General features: G+C 43.1%; 1 protein-coding gene across 2 annotated transcripts in view; it reads right to left on the reverse strand.

Annotated features, from left to right (window-relative positions):
• The window catches only part of CWC22 (CWC22 spliceosome associated protein homolog), a 64,553-nt gene extending 50,997 nt beyond the window's left edge, over positions 1 to 13,556 (reverse strand). The window contains exon 1 of one of the 2 annotated variants that reach the window (XM_040971808.1): positions 13,459 to 13,556. The gene's annotated coding sequence lies outside the window, so the exon portion shown is untranslated. The remainder of the gene's footprint in view (positions 1 to 13,458) is intronic. The other variant, XM_040971810.1, reaches the window with a different exon arrangement.
• Between the last annotated feature and the right edge of the window lie 207 nt (positions 13,557 to 13,763).

The raw sequence follows: 13,763 nt of genomic DNA on the forward strand, positions 1-13,763 counted from the left end.
CTCAGAAAGCAGCCATCAATGTAAATGTCTATTTGGTTAAGAAAATTTAGTGATTTCTGTAAAACACTAAACTGATAGTTATGTTTACAGAGAAGTTAAAGCAATTTCATCAGAATTACATTTCTAAAAGACATGAGGAACAAAAATCATGAAACTAAGATAAAATAAATAAAAGAGGCAGAGGGGCCACCTGCAATGCCACCATCTCATAAGGGCACTGGTTCAAGTCCACTTCCAATCCAATTCCCTGCTAACATCCCTGGGAAAGCAGTGGAAGATGGCCCAAGTGCTTGGGCCCTGCACAAATGTGGGAGATCCAGAATCGCCCAACCTTGGCTGCTGGGGTCATCTGAGGAGTGATCCAGAGAATGGAAGATTTCTTTGTATCTCTCTCGGTCTCTGTAACTTTACCATTCAAATAAATAAGTCATAGACAGATGATTAGAGACACTATATACAGAAAGAATTAGCACTCCATTCTTTGTAGAGTAGCCCATCTGACCCAGGCATTTTCTTTTTGTTAAAATTTACTGGCAGCTCATTGCTATAAAAAGGGGGGAAGGAGAGGGAGAGAACTGCATTCAGTGTAAAATAAAAACGAGTATGAAAATTTTTAAAAAGCTGAACGCTAGGAAGAGTAGGAAAAGATTATTTTTTCTTCAGCTACTACTAGAGCTTTGTGCAAACTCAGCCATGTTTCTGACTGGCAAGATGATCTAAAGTCTATGTTAAATCAGCCACAGAATAGAGAAGTCCATCTAGAAGCTTATTATGGCCCATTTCTAGAATTAAACTAAGGTGTTTGAACTCAAGTTTCAGAGTAACATACCATGAATGCTTTACATTAGATTTAAAAAAAATGGAGGAAAATTGGGTAAAATGTCTCATGAAGTCAGACTCTATAGCAGTGGGCAGAAAAGGACAATGTCCTCCTTATGTATTGATATAATTGTAAGCTCTAAGTGCTAGCTAGCATCATACTTAACTCTGTATTATTTCTATTTTCTTTAGCATACGGCTAGCACTTAACACCTACATTTATATTGATACAACTGTATCAATATAAAAAAGGATCACCACCTTAATAAACCTTTGTTATCAAAAACCAATTATAGTAAACAGTATATTCTGACACAATGTAGAAACTGCCACCTTAATATACCTTTGCTATCAAAAGCCAAGCATAATAACTCTCAGTAGATTAAGAGGCTGGAGGCTAGAAAACTACAGACATAAAATAATTACATTATTCAAAATGAATGTAACTAATCATGGTGCTTTTATTCCCAAGGCTATTGAATAACCCATCAGATACTCTTTTTTTTTCTTTTAACTTCTCCTTTATTTATTTATGGGTTATTTATCCCATCCTATTATTATTTGTTATTTAATTATTTATCTCACCCAATAATTCACTCCCTAACAGTCCCCCAAAGGATGCAGGCTGGGCCAGGCTGAAACAAGAGCTGGGAATTGGGAACTCAACCCAGGTCTCCTATGTGGGTGACAGGAATATAGCTAATTAAGTCCCTACTGCTGCCTCTAGGGTCTGTGTTAAGCCAGAGCCAGGAATCAAATCCAGTTATTCTGACATGACACTTGGGCAGGCATCCCAGCACTGACGTAAGTGCTAGTCTGATTCTTGGTGCAAATCTTTACAACGGAAACAGGGACTTATATTTTTGAAATGGCTCAGCAATCTCCACTCAACCCAATACTTTCACTGACGAACTGAAGGTATTAGAGACAGCATAGAGACAGCACCAAAAAATAAGACAGAACAAGACAGAGAGGAGTATTCCAGAGATTCCAGGATTCCAGAGAGGAGTATACACTTGGATAAGTAGCCAAAAATGATGGCTTTAGCACAGCTGCAGTCTGTAGCAAACAAAGGTGGTGAAAAATGACCAACGCCTCCTGAATTCTCCATCCTCTTACGAAGAGCAACAGGACTGAGGATGAGGGAATCAGCTGCTGCAGGAAATGAAATGGCTCTATTTTTGCTGCAAATCTAAGTTAGCAAGTTTTTGTTTATTTGTTTTGTTTTTATTTTTTTTTAATCTCCCAGCACTTTGGAAATCCTTTCACTCTTTCCTGGTCTCTAGTTTCTGCTAAGACATCAGCTGTACAAGTGCCTCAGTGTCCACTGGGGACTAGTTCCAGGACACCTTGATTACAAAAACCTTTATTACCAAGTCCCATTACCTGGGATACTGGCTTCCCACAAAACTATCAGTTCATGTTCTGGCTGGTCCACTTTCCATCCAGCTCCCTGCAAATATACATGGGAATACAGTGCGGGATGGCCCAAGTACTTGGTCCCTGAATCTATCTGGGAGGCCTCGAAGAAGCTCCTGCTTTCAGATTAGCTGCTGTGACCATTTGGGGTATGAACCAGCAGATCTAAGACCACCCCTACCCCGTCTCTCCTCTAATTTTACTTTTCCAAATAAAAATGTCTTTAAAAAATCAGTGACTCCTGAATAGCCAGAGCTATCTTACATAATAAACACAATGCAGAAGGATATCAGATTTCAAGACACACTACAGTGGTAATGTGGAAATCAAAACAGTAGTATTGGTACAAAAAATGAGAAGGCCAATGGAACAGAATAGATATCTCAGAAATAAACCCACACACCTTAGCCAACTAATCTTCAACAGAAGCACTGAAAACAACCCAGGGAGAATGGATAGTCTTTTCAACAAATACTGCTGGGGAAAACTGGGTATCTACCAGCAGAAACAAGGCCTTTTACATTACATAAAAACTCAGCTCTAAATAGTTCAAGGATCTAAACTACACCAATACCATCAAATTACTAAAGGAAAACAGAGAAAACCCAACAAGGAACAGGAGTAAGCAACAACTTCTTGGAAAAGACATCAAAAGCATAAGCAGTTAAAACCAAAATAAACAAATGGGACTACATTAAACTAAGAAGCATTTGTACAGCAAAGGAAATGTTTACCAAAGTGAGAAAACAATCAATGGAATGGCAAAAAATATTTGTACACAACACATCAGAGAGGGGACCAATATTAGGATTTACAAAGAGCTTCAGAATCTCAGTAATAGCAGAAAAACAACCGTATTAAGAGATGATGAAAGGATATGAACAGATAATTCTCAAAAGATGAGATCCAAAGGGCTAATAGCCACTGAAAAACCGCTCAAGTTCCCTAGTCATCAGGGAACAGCAAATAAAAACCACAACAAAGTTCCACCTAACTCCAGTGAGAAAGCAGTACATACAGAAATCAGCAAACAACTGCTGGTGAAAATGTGGGAGAAAAAAAGTACCCTGACCCATTCTTGGTGGGAATGTAAACCAGTACAACCACTTTGGAAGTCAGTATGGAGTGCTCAGATAACTGAGAATTCATCTACCATCTGACCTAGCCATCCAAAAACAAAACAAAACAAAACAAAACAAAACAAAGACATCTGCATTTACAGCACCACAATTCACAAAAGCAAAGACATGGATTCAGACTAGATGCCTGTCAACAGATGAAACAATAAAGAAACTACAACTACTAGATGGAACACTACTCAGCCAGAGAGAAATGAAACCTTGTTTGCAATGAAACGGACCCAACTGCTAACCATTGCACTTAGTGAAGTGAACCAGTCCCAAACGTACAAATAAATAAGGCAGCTGATGCTCAAAGCACTATATACATATATAAGTGAACTGTACAAGGAAGTCTAGCATGCCAGGAATAAAAAGCATTACACAGTATACACTACTACATCCAAATAAGATTCCCAATGAGGTTTATAAACACATCTCTATATTATAATAATATTAGGTTTTCTAACTTTAGAGACTGTTACATTTAAACATCAGAAAGTTAACTTGTACTAAGGGACTATATTATCATGACAATATGAGCAGTGCTGGGGGTAGGTAGGCACGGAGGGAAAAGGGAATTTATGGCAACGTTTTCACTATAAATTCATTGAAATAGGACACATTCGTTCCAAATGTACTAATGTTTACACTCATTGGTAAGAAGCCTGCAGATGTGAGAGTATTTAATACCAGTATTCTTTTTTTAAATGATTTATCTATTTTTAATTGGAAACTCTGATTTACAGAGAGGAGAAATAGAGAAAAAGATCTTCCATCCACTGGTTCACTCCACAAGTGGCTGCAACAGCCACAGCCAAGCTGATCTGAATCTAGGAGCTGGAGCTTCTTCCGGGTCTCCCACGTGAGTGTAGGGTCCCAAGGCTTTGGGCCATCCTCAATTGCTTTCCCAGGCCACAACTAGGTAGCTGGAGGGGAAATGGAGCAGAGGAGCCAAGATATGAACCAGCATCCATATGGGATCCTGGTGGATACACGGCAAGGACTTTAGCCATTAGGCTACTGCGCTGGCCCCAATATATCAGTATTCTTTAAGCCCAAGAAATTAGGGGCACTACTTATAATCATTATATAATCTCATTCAATACTGATGACTATCTGTTTCAGTGAAGGGGGAAAGAGGGCTTCATTTTTCAATAGAACTGAAGTATAGAGAGTTTAAGCAATTTGTCCAAGCGGGACAGTGGCGGAGCTAAAATTCAAAGTGTGTTGTAGCCGATGTAAAAACAATCTGACATTGCATACCCAATAATACCCACAATAAACTGATTAAATTAGTGGATGCAAGCAGGTACCATTCCTACCATCTGGAAAAATTTCCTAAGCTGATTTTTTCCTCCAAGTTTAAGACGGCAAAGACTGTGATATTACTATAATGAGACACTTATTTTCAAAAATGGATAATTTTAATTTCTCTAATTAGAACACCTGGAATTCTCTGTGACCACATATAATGCGAACAAATCAATTGCTTAACTCTGTTATGCAAGTCAGAGCACTTTCCTTTGCTATTTCTCAGGGGTTTTAAACTCAGTTTGCCTCCTTCTCCTTAAACCCTAAAAATAAATAGATAAGGCGATTTTCTAAATGTTTTATTTCAAACTGCCTTATTTGGAGAGTTTTCCATATCAGTGTCTTCCTTCCCCATTCTACCCTTCAACTTCATCAACAAGTAATTTCTAGAAATCAAATGCAACCTCGTTACATTTCTATATCTTAAAATGTAAGTATGAAATTGAAACACCGTCAAGTAGCCCGCTACTGCCTGCCGTTCGAACAGAACATGCATGAAATCCCATCGCTGTCTAAATGTGTCAGAGTATGCCTGCAGGGAAGCTCTGTGCGTCCAACATGTACGTGCTTGGGATTTACACTAATTAGAAAGTCCTACCAAGAGAGCAATTTGTCTAGTTTATAGCTCCCTTTCCTCTTCTTAGCATCACAACGTGGAATTTATGACTGATTTTTAATCTTTCCCCTTGTCCAGCAAGCAACTAAGCAAAACCACACCTGCTGTCCTGAGCAAGAGGCATCTTTTACAAAACACGACAGACATAACACTCCTGGGAGCAACAAATTCAAAGATTTGAAACTTCTCTGTTGTAACAAGCACCAAAATGCAAAGTTTTTGGTAATATTTGTAAAAGCAGATCATTAACTAGAAGCTATGAAAGTGTACATTCTGCACTTACTCAATTCTATACTATTTGATTTTAATAAGTGGTAAGTAATAAATAATATAAAAGCATTTGAGGCTGGCGGTACAGTAGTACTGTAGGTTAAATTACTGCCTTCCACACCAACAATCTAGATGGGTGCCAGTTGCTCCATTCCTAATCCAGCACCCTGTTCATGTCTGGGAAAACAATGAAACAATGGTGCAAGTGTTTGAGCCCAGGCAGCCCTGCGGCTCCTAGCTCCAACTAGCCCTGCCCTAAATTTTGCAACCATTTGGGGTGTGAACCGGTGGATGGAAGATCTCTCTCACCCTTTCTCTGTAACTCAGCTTTTCAAAAAAAAAAAAAGTCCTTTAAAAATGTAAGTATTTAAGGCTGGCACTGTGGTACCACAGGTTAGGCTGCAAGCTGCAGCACCAACATCCCACATGGGCACAAATTCAAGTTCCAGCTGCTGCTCTTCTAATCCAGCTCCTTGCCAATACACCTGGGAAAGCAGAAGATGGTCCAACTCCTCGGGCCTCTACTCCCCTGTGGGAAAGCCAGAAGTTCCTGGCTTCAGCTTGATGCAGCCATGGTGGTTGTGGTCATTTAGGGAGTGAACCAGAAGGTGGAAGGTCCCTCCTGTGTCTCTCTTTCTCTCTGTATAATTCTGTCTTTCAAATAGGTAAATCTCTAAAAGAAAAAAAAAAAAAGCAAAAAGCAGAAGCATCTGACTTTCCCATGACACTTTGCAGGGGAGAAAATTCCCATTTGAGGACATGTCAACAAAGTAACATTCAGATGTATTACCCTGGAAAACATTCGTAAAATCAGTTGTAACTAGGTATTATGCTCCACTCGTTCTATCATGAAGCTAGTCCATGAAGCCTGTGTGTCGGTAAGCAATGACAATGAAATGATAAAATGACATGGACATTTTTTTTTAGACTTCTAAAAATTGTCTGACACATGGAAAGCCCCTCCACATGCTCCTTTTCACCAAAGTGTGGGACCTACAAAAGCAGAAATTTGCCTACTTTTGTTTGAAAATTCCAATCAGCCTTCTCTGATATCCATACTGACTTCCATTTAACACAGCTTTATAGAAAATCTCTACATCTGGAACTGTCCCTGATTCAGCTGAAAACAGTGTTATGGGACAAATTCCTTTTATTGTATCTGCTTTTCAGTTCTCTCCCTACACAGCTGACACGTTTCCTAAGTCCACCCAAGGTAACTCACTTTCCTCTCACATTCCTTCGCAACAAACACCACAGCTACACAATTACCTTCTTGTTACTAAACCCAAAGGGCAACTTCCTTCTTTCACCAGACACTGCTCTAGCACTTGGCTGCTGCTAACGCCCTTTCTGAAGCTCTCATTTCTCAACTTACAGGGGCACCACCTTCACCTGGTTTCCTTCTTCTATTCACCGCCCTAAGATTTACTACCCCTTTAGGCAGGCGCAGTGTGGCAGCACATTGAGCCACTGCATGCAACACCTGTATCCTTTATCACAGTTCCAGCTGGAGTCCCAGCACCTCCACTCCCTATCCAGCTTCCTGCTAATGCATCCTGAGCATGGGATCTTTGGATGGAGTTCCTGGCTCTGTAGGCATTTGGAGAGTGAATCAGCAGATGGAATACCTGTCACCCTGCCCTTTAAATTAATGAAGATAAACAAATACACTTTAAAAACAAACAAAAAAATCACCATCCCTCCAAATTTAACCTTGCTCATAGACCTGTTTTGTTCCTGTGTTTTCAATAGGTTCTTAACACATATTCATTTAGTAAACTAGTGAACAGTCCTTTTTCCTTCTTTGACCATATTTTCTCTGAAAAACCATCTCCATTCTCACAGCTTCTCCTAACATGGGAAAAAAAAAAAAAAAAACACTTTTACTCCAGCCCAATCTTCTCTACAGACAATCCTATGACCACTGGACTACAGGAAACCTTTAGGTAGATACTGAAAGGAACAAAGGTCCCAAGCTAAGGCAGTTCAAATGGGAACTCTTCCTCTCCCCATTCCAGGGAAGCTCTTCCTCTAAAATATCATCTCAACAGCTTCTTCCCACAGGACAATTTCCTTCTCCTTTCTCACAGTCAACAGACCCTATTGATGCTGCCTTCTTGGTTAACAAAATAAACCTGCACCTGTTTTGTTTGTTTGTTTGTTTGTTTGTTTTTCTGTTCTGACACTATATATACTCACAGACTGAGGAAAACTTGAATTAGGGAAGACAACCTTACTTTCATTTCGAAAGGTTGCTAAGTGTTCCCATCACCCCCAAGAGGGAAAGAATGTTCCCTGGTTGACTTCCCTCCCCAAATTCCTGCAAAGACCAGAATCCTTCTCAAAGTGAGAAGCCAGGAATACAATCAGTATCTCCCCCAGTGTGACAAGAGTTCAGTGCTACCATGGCCTCCTACACTCTGCCCCAGCAGGGATGCTGGAAGCAGGACAGAGTGCCAGGAGGCAAAGCCAGAGACTCATATGTGGGATGCAGGCATCTTATTGGCTAAGTTAAATGCCTGCTGCTTATTTTTTTCCCTTTGTAATAAGACTTTGTACAAGGTCTTTCTCCCTAGGTTATACAAACGTCTCCAACTTGATTCTAAAAATATCAACTCCATATGTATACTTCTAGCTGGCATTACATCCATGAAGTGAGAAAAGTATTCAAAAAGATCTGCAAAACCACCCACTGGCAAACACAGCCTTTCAAATGAAAAGTATATTCCATAATGATAGCACTATTCCATACTTCCCAAATGTCTTTTAAAGGGAAAATTTTTGCTCCTATACCCACAGTCTTACCAACGTGGCTCCAGTGTATTTCTCAGGAGAGGTTGGGGTTGTGGCATACCAGGAAGCCACCACTTCCCACGTCAGCATCCCTTATGGGCAATGGTTTGTGCACCAATTGTCCTATTTGTGACCAGGCTATCTGCTAATGGCCTGGAAACAAGGGGAAATGGATCAAGTGTTTGGGCCTCTGCCACTTACATAGGAGACCAGGATGAAGCTCCTGACTCCTGGCTTTGGTCTGGTCCAGAGCTGGTGGCTGCGGCCACCCTATTGAGAGAGTGAGCCAGCAAATGGAAGATCTCCTTCTCTCCCTCTAACTCTTTCACAGCAAACAGATACATTTAAAAACAAACAACAACAACAAAAAAACCCGCAGCTCCTAAATGGCAATTCTGATCACCTCTTGTCCTCAAATATACTCCTTGGTTCACAGCTCAGTTGTCTAGCAATAGGACTAAACTTTTCTCAGTAACCCCAACATCTCATTCCTTGGATTAATAGTAGCATAATTAATTTTTTAAAGATTTATTTATTTATTGGAAAGTTAGATATACAGAGAGGAGGAGAGACAGAGAGGAAGATCTTCCATCCGATGATTCACTCCCCAAGTGAGCGCAACGACCGATGCTATGCCAATCCGAAGCCAGGAGCCAGGAACTTCTTCCAGGTCTCCCACAGGGTGCAGAGTCCCAAGGCTTTGGGCTGTCCTCAACTGCTTTCCCAGGCCACAAGCAGGGAGCTGGATGGGAAGTGGAGTTGCCGGGATTAGAACCGGTGCCCATACGGAATCCCGGGGCGTTCAAGGTGAGGACTTTAGCCGCTAGGCTATGCCACCAGGCCCTAGCATAATTAATTAAATTATATCACATATAATCAAATGTATGACTGTTTTCATAATAACAAAAGTGAAACAATACCTTCCATTTCAAACCTTCATCCAAATCCTCACCCATGTATTATATGCTTGGTAGCAAAAGAAATAAGTATCTCAAGTGCTTCTAGTCACCCACTGAATGCTTTCCTTCTTCATCTGTTAAAGCTGTATTTGTCCAGAAGTGTCTAACTTTCCAGGGTTAAACAACTGAAACATTGCTACAGGAAAAGAAGACCAAAAACTGATGAAGTTGGAGCCACAGGGCATATTTTTATTGGAGTCTTAAGTATGATAGCTATGAAAGGTCTCTAAAATGCACACAAAATGCATATTATGAAAAAAAGAAAAGCTCTGAATAGATTTCAACAGTTTTAGAGCAAAACATTTTTTACCTCAGTCATTTGTTCATCTCCAAATGCCTGTAATGGCTTGGAAACCGGAACCCGGAGCTCCAACAAGGCCTCCAGGGGGGGTGACAGAAGCCATCACTGCCGCCTCCCACCATGCACGTGAGCAGGAACTGAACATAGGCTTCTAACCAGTGCTCAAAAACAGTACCACGGGAAAAGATGAACTGCAACTAAATGGATCTGGAACACCCACAAACTGATACTGATGCTGAATCTGGAAGGGTAAGCAGGAATTACCCAGGGGCAATAGAATGGAGAATTCTAAGTTGTCTGAGAAGAGCATAGGGTACACAGGAAAACCAAAAATAAAACGAATGAAAAGAGACCCTTAAATCCAAAGCAGGAAAGGCTTTGAAAGGATTCCCCATTTCAGATTCAGAGTGAGGACAGTGCTACCATGTCACAGAGTTTAAACCTCAAATTGAAAGGGAGACACTGGACTTGGGTGACTATTCCTAGCCTTTTCTACACAGACTTCCATTATTTGACAACTTCCTTACATCAAGGAATACCTTGGATAGAAGGGAAAATCCTTGAGCCTAAGGAACTGCATCATGAAAACTAAAGACAGCCCTTGAAAGCTAATATACCAAAAGCAAAACAACAACAAAGGAATGCTGTATTCCATGCCTCAATGCCTATTTCTTTTTAAGATTTATTTATTTATTTATTTTATTACAAAGTCAGATATACAGAGAGGAAGATCTTCTGTCTGATGATTCACTCCCCAACTGACTGCAACGGCCAGTGCTGCGCTGATCTGAACCCAGGATCCAGGAACCTCTTCCAGGTCTCCCACATGGGTGCAGGGTCCCAAAGCTTGGGCCATCCTCGACTGCTTTCCCAGGCCACAAGCAGGGAGCTGAATGGGAAGCAGAACTGCTGGGATTAGAACCGGTGCCCGTATGGGATCCCAATGTGTTCAAGGTGAGGACTTCAGCCGCTAGGCTATGCCACCAGACCCTCAATGCCTAATTCTTATTTCTTGGGACCACCAGCTGTTTGTTATCAACTGTTTCAAGACAGCACTATCAGATGTTTTATTACTATCTAAAAGGCAGACTTTTGCAGAAAAAGAAGGTATTCCAACTACTGATCAACTCTCCCAGATATCCCCAATGGCCAGAGCTGAGTTAGCTGATCTGAAGCTTAAAGCCAGGAGCCAGGAGCTTCTTCCCAGTCTTCCATGTGACTGCAGGGACCCAAAGACCGGGGCCATCCTCTACTGCCCTGCCAGGCCATAAGCAGAGAGCTGGATCAGAAATGGAGCAGCTGGGACATAAACCAGTGCCCACGAGATGCCAGCACCACGGGGCGAAGGACTGGGTTGCTATGCCACCACGCCAGCCCCAAGTATATGTTTTTACTCCATATTAACCCAGAAAGCAGTCTGAATATACTTTCCCATTGTAGGAATTCCTTACCAGAAATTACAAGAGGAAAGGTGACCCTAATAGTTCAATTAACAAAAGCAGGCCTACTAAGGAAGTATATTGTATGTTTTCATCATACATTTATAACATTCTGTCTCTTTCTCACCCCCAAAATTTGTCCATTAGGATGTCAAAATTAAAAGGAAATGGGCTGAATACCTTCTCCATATTCACACAGGTCCCACGGCTCAGTTTTCAATTCAACCATTATCACACTGCTAACAAACTCCCAGAAGATACGAAGGCTGCTCACTTAGAAAACCACATTGTAGAAACCACCAGGCCGGGGTAAGAGAAAGACTCCTGATCTATAAAGTACAAACACAGTGGCGTCTCAACACTCCAGTCAAATCAGCTAGGCGAGATGCCATACAAGGGACATGAGCACTGAAGGTAGCAGCATTCAGAACCCAAGACCAAGAATGGAGGCACAGAGAATACGCACCACCTCTAACTCTACTGAGTTCAAACACGGAGCATGTTGTCTCCCATGCATGTGCCCACACTGGAAAGACACAGAGCGTGGCATGGATCATGTGCAAGCACAACCTGCCAATTCGTGAAGCTGCCATATTTGCCAGACATTAGCCAGGAATAGCAAAAAAGAAACCTAACCAGAATAGTAGGCCAGAGATGCCTAATGAGGAAAGCTAAAATTCTGGCTTCTACAGAAGAACTGTAGAGAAAAAAATAGAAAAAAAAAATCATGATGAAATAATGCAGTCCCATTGTATACAGAGTGACATACATTTTAGAAATAACACATTGATTAAAAATTTTAGAGAATTTGAATAAGATTGGCCATGTTTTATTTTAATTGCATTGTCTCCAGACTGAATCCATGCAATAGGTATTATTACTGCTCTAACTATTATCACCACCTGTTTTTAGAAATGGAATCTGACACTAAAGATGTTGGAACTCACGCCCCACGGGATAGATCTAAAAAGCAACAGAGACTGAAATCTCAGACTCGCTAATCCAGCACCCACACCCGATGCCCTCCACCTATGGACTGTGCCCAGGGCACCCTTCCAAAAACCGCACTTTCAGAACTAAGTCTACATCTGCCTTTCCAAAGGAGTAACTGATGCTAACTCCTGTGTTCCTAAATAGATCCGCATGCAAATACACAAGAGACAAGGATCCTGTGCAAGCACAACCTGCCAGGTCTGCACCAACAGAGCTTTTAAGATGAAGCCTTTGGAAGCCTGTTCGTTTGTGTACCATCTCTGGTCTGCTAATACAAAGGAACCTCTTCCCGCGTTTTCAACTACCCGATTCTTACATCTGGAACAACCTCTGCTCAAATTCCCTATTCTCCACGTTCCTCAAAGCACTAAGAATAACTGAAAATACGTAAAAAAAAAAAAAAAAAAAAAAAAAAGGCGTTGCTTCAGACTAGCGGACATTATCTTATTACTAAGAAGCAAGTTAAGGAGTCGCCAGCCTTAGTGGAGGGAGTTCAAGTTATAGCAGGAGCAAGGATGACAGATGAGAGCATTCCCATGGCTAAGAATCTTAAGTATCAGCATGGCAAATAAACGAAAAAGAAACCACTAATGAACTGTTTTCAGAGGGAGACTCGGGGACACTTCCTCGAGAAGTGTGAGTGTCGGAGACCTGCACAGCTCATTCACCCTGACAGGTCCTGAATCTCGGGAACCAGGAAAGGACCCTCCGGCCAGGCCATGCACCCTAGGGATCTGAGGTGATCGGTGCCCCGACCACACTGCACCGGCAGGGGAGGAACCCACGCCGGGGCTGCCCCTGACAAGGCGGCCGCTGCCAGGACGCGGCGTAGAGCGAGGAGGGTCCGCGAAAGCGGACGGCGAGTCCTTGGCCGCCCCTTCTCCACCGGGGGCTCCCCTTCTGCACCGACGGTGCCCCTTCTCCACCGGGGGCTCCCCATCTCCACCGGGGGCTCCCCTTCTCCACCGGGGCTCCCCTTCCCCACCGGCGGCGCCCCTTCTCCACCGGCGGCGCCCCTTCTCCACCGGCGGCTCATCTTCTCCACCGGCGGCGCCCCTTCTCCACCGGGAGCTCCCCTTCTCCACCGGCGGCGCCCCTTCTCCACCGGGAGCTCCCCTTCTCCACCGGGAGCTCCCCATCTCCACCGGCGGCGCCCCTTCTCCACCGGGGGCTCCTCTTCTCCACCGGGAGCTCCCCATCTCCACCGGCGGCGCCCCTTCTCCACCGGGAGCTCCCCTTCTGCACCGGCGGCGCCCCTTCTCCACCGGGAGCTCCCGCACCCCACAGTCCCGGCCCGCGCGGGACGGGAGGCCGCGACGCGCACCCCATGGCCGCCCACAGCCGCACCGCCGGACCCACACCCAGCCACCCACAGACCCCCTCAGGCCCGCCCGGCCCGGCCACCTACGACCCCTACCGCTGTGGGATCCTGGCGACGAGTCTCCGGAATTCGATAAAACTATCTAAAGCAGTACCGCGGCGCCATGACACCGGATACACGTCACTTCCCCTTCCCGGGCACCGGCAGGAGGAAGAAAGCAAAATTTGAAGTACATTAAAACCAGACTGTCTTTTAAGCATTGATATACGCTTGCTTCTCAACGTCATATTACAGCGATAGCCACAGCAGTGCATCTGGCCACTCTCGCTCCTTACGAAGACCGCCACGGAACAGACATTAACCCGAACTACAAAGTCCACCATCCTCCTCATTTGTGCAGG

The sequence above is a fragment of the Ochotona curzoniae genome, unplaced genomic scaffold, assembly GCF_017591425.1.
Source record: "Ochotona curzoniae isolate NIBS_2020 unplaced genomic scaffold, NIBS_Ocur_1.0 contig_2210, whole genome shotgun sequence".
In the NCBI taxonomy this organism is placed as follows: Eukaryota; Metazoa; Chordata; class Mammalia; order Lagomorpha; family Ochotonidae; genus Ochotona; species Ochotona curzoniae.